The sequence below is a fragment of the Pseudophryne corroboree genome, chromosome 9, assembly GCF_028390025.1.
Source record: "Pseudophryne corroboree isolate aPseCor3 chromosome 9, aPseCor3.hap2, whole genome shotgun sequence".
Taxonomy (NCBI): domain Eukaryota; kingdom Metazoa; phylum Chordata; class Amphibia; order Anura; family Myobatrachidae; genus Pseudophryne; species Pseudophryne corroboree.
The window spans coordinates 428,969,229-428,972,888 of record NC_086452.1 but is presented as its reverse complement, the minus strand read 5'-3'; the positions used below and the strand labels follow the sequence as shown (position 1 = coordinate 428,972,888).

At 43.9% G+C, this 3,660-nt stretch overlaps 1 long non-coding RNA gene across 1 annotated transcript; it reads left to right on the top strand.

Annotated features, from left to right (window-relative positions):
- The first annotated feature begins 705 nt into the window (after positions 1–705).
- LOC134958416 (uncharacterized) lies at positions 706–1,319 on the top strand. Its single transcript, XR_010186997.1, has 2 exons — positions 706–1,157; positions 1,232–1,319. It is a non-coding gene; the product is annotated as an uncharacterized LOC134958416 (long non-coding RNA).
- The last annotated feature ends 2,341 nt before the right edge of the window (positions 1,320–3,660 follow it).

The following is a 3,660-nucleotide window of genomic DNA, read 5'->3' as shown; positions in this document are numbered from 1 at the left end:
TTCAGCAGGCTTATTCCTCGGCTAAATTGCCTAGGCCTCCTTCTATTACTGCCCACTTTACGAAATCTGTGGGCTCCTCCTGGGCGGCTGCCCAGGGGGGTCTCGGCATTGCAGTTAGGTCGTGCCGCTACTTGGTAGGGGTCAAACACTTTTGTGAAGTTTTGCAGGTTTGATATCCTAGCATCAGAGGATACTCAATTTGGACGTTCTGTCCTGCAGAGGTCTCAGCACACTCCCACCCGTTCTGGGAGTTTTGGGACGTCCCCATCGTACTAAAGTACCATCCCCAGTATTCCTTATGGATATAAGAGAAAATAGGATTTTAATTACCTACCGGTAAATCCTTTTCTCGTAGTCCATAGGGGATACTGGGGGCCCACCTCTGTGCTTTGTAACGTTTTTTTCCATGCATTGATTGTTCGGTGGGAAACTCGTTTGGATCAGCTTGCTGTCCTCCTACTACGTTCAGTTGTAACTGTTCTGTATGGTGTGTGCTGGTTATGTCCTCCTCTCGAAGTATGTTCCGTCTCCTTCGGACACAGTTTTTTCTTAACTGAAGCTGGGGGAGGGGGCATAGAGGAGAGGAGCCAACATACATACATACATACATACATACATACATACATACATACATACATACATACATACATACATACATACATACATACACTAAAGTTTGGTTTAAGTGCGCCGGCTCCTGTGTACCCATCTCTACCCCATCGTACTAAAGTACCATCCCCAGTATCCCCTATGGACTAGGAGAAAGAGATTTACCGGTAGGTAATTAAAATCCTATTTGTAAGCTCTCGAGCAGGGCCTTCTTCCCTCGTGTGCTTTTCCTGCTCTTACACTATCTTGTACTCCATATTCCCTTTGATGGCACCTAACCCCTGATTTTCCATACTTGTTCTATATTGTTTTGCACTATAACTTGCTGTTTTCTTGTTTTGCTCATTTGTTATGTACTCTGATGGGCGCTGCGGATCCCTTGTGGCGCCATATAAATAAAGGATGATGATAATAATAAAACATAAATTCTACTTGTGATACAAACTATTACAGAAATTACAGCCACTGGGGAGAAGTTAATGGGTAACCTACAGACCTCGTGGACAGAAAGAACTGGACAGGGACTTAATGCAGGACATCATTAAAAGGTGAGGCAATAAATACGGTAGATGCTAATTTGCTGATATGAACTGACATGGGTCTTTTTACTTTCCCCCAAAAGTAGGGACATCCAGAATGCCTTCAATGGAGTACAAGCCACTGGAGAGGAATGTCACTTGCTGCTAACAATATTAAACTTACTGCTGCCATTTGTAAGCATCATCAGACGTACGTAGGGGGATGGGGGCTTAGTATCCAGTAATCGCCAAGCAGTATGGCTTAGTACTGTGGTTTCAACACCAACATTTCTGTTGATGGAAACAGGTGTGCTAACTGCTGGCAAAAATACATGAACTCACTTGTGCATGATTACGGAAATCCTGAAAACATGACATGTTGAAGGTTCTTGGAGATTGGAGCTTAATATTAATGATTTAGTATAAAGACAAAGTGACTGCAGAGACTGTGAAATGTGTGATTCTTTGGCATGGTGGAAGCAATTGAATGGAATTCATGGATACCAGTCTGTTTACAGGGGAGAATATCCTAGCAGAGCTCCAAAGCCTGAAAGTGGACACGATTAATGTGTCAGACCTACACAGATGGGGCTGAGGGGAACATGGTTAGCAGAATTATCTAGCTGCTATGAAGATATATTACTACCGCATAAAACCTGACTTAAGGAAACTACTGTCAACTACAGACTAGTGAGCCTGACATCGGTCATGGGTAAAATAATGGGAACCCTGCTGAAAGAACTGGAATAACTCAAGCACCGGCCATGTCCAGAATCCCAATCCGCATGGAGTTACTGTGTGTGTGGGAGGGGGGTTGGTCCTGTCAAACAAATCATCCAATCAAACACTTTGGACTGGTTGATCAAAATAACATATGGTAGATTTTAGAAAGCCCTTTGATTGTGTCCTACATGGAAAATTGCTAAATAAATAGGAATGTTTGGGATGAGATTTAAAGCTGGATAAGTTATTGATTTAAGGGTAGACAACCGAGCGTTGTATGAAGTAGAGTACCCCAAGCGATCTGTAGTTGTATTACTGTGCTCTTTAATTTGTCTTGTTTGTGACCCTAGGAAAGGTATTGAAGTTATGAAACTGGGTTGGTATACCAGGGGAGCTGGGAACTAGAAAATGTCAAGACTGTGACAACTAAAGTTTAATGTCAAGAATATGCTGATTGTGCTTTTGACACTTAAAAGGCCTACAGCTAAAACTCATATTAAAGGCACTGAATTACCAGGAGGGGCTGGCTCAGGTGACTTTGGTAGGCAGACAGTGTAACAGAGAGATGGGGTAGGGCAGTCTGGTTCTAAGATGAGTAGGGTGAGGAATTTTTTTGCAGAAAGAGAGAAAGGTGATGCAGCAGCCACACCTAGAACACTATGTTCAGGTTCGGGGGCCATGTCTTCACATTTTAAATTAGAGATGTCACAAAACAGACTGGGAAAGACTAGAGGTTATAAATATGTATAGTTTGGATCAATGAAGGCAGAAGGCGTATATCACAACAGCTTTCAAATATATCAAGGGTTTTAATTACGAGGAGGGAAGCGTTCTCTAAAGGCGAGCTTTGGAACAGGTTGTTGTGCATCGTGACTGCTGCACAGCAAGTTTAGGGGAAATTTGGAGACAACTTATCTCACAGAAGTGGATATGGAGTAGCGCTTCCCAGTAGAGGTGGCAGAAACTAATATAGTGTGGGCCTGATTCAGAGACCGGCGCAGTGACGATGCTTCTGCAGTTGAGCGATTGTTTTGCTGCTGCGCATGGCTGAAAATTCCCTTGGCGTTTCAGGGTGGAGGCTGGGAGGTGCCCGCAAAAAGGGGCTGTTCCATTGGCGTGTAATGTGTGTGTCTGGTAAATCCACAAGGGGAAGGCTGAGATTAATATTTGCATATAGCGGCAGCATTACCAACCATCGCTGATCAGGCCCATAAAAAACAATTGAGAGAGGCACACAACTATTCTGAATTTGGAAAAATGGGCTGATCTTACTTAGGAATAAAAATGATCAGACGTGATGGGCTAGGTTCTGATCTGCCATCAAATTCTAGGTTTCCATAAACTGTTAGTAGCAAATAATTGTAATTAGTGTAGCAGTAGTAATAGGCTATTGTTTGTCATGAATGTCCCCCGCCTGCATGTAATGTACCTCTGCTAGATCCTGGCTAGCTCCGCTGGCATGCTGTACACCCTGGGCTTCCATAATGGAGTATTGTGTGTTGTGGAGGTTCCCATCCATTCACCATGGCCGGTGTTCTCAGCTACTGTTAACTGTTGCAATCGCTCTTTCCAGTTAAGCTTTGTACAAAGCCCCCATACACAGGAGCGATTTGGCTTGTTTTTATCTGATTCCGACGGATTGTTCCGATAAATTGGATAAAAACTGGCCGAATTGTCTGTGTTTGACATGAGGTTGGACCGATGGCGTTCCCGTGCGCATCGGATCGGACCCTACAGATCCTATGTGCACCACATAGGCTAAATCGGATTTAGGGCCATCAGCGGCACATCGCGGGTGCCTTTTAAGCAC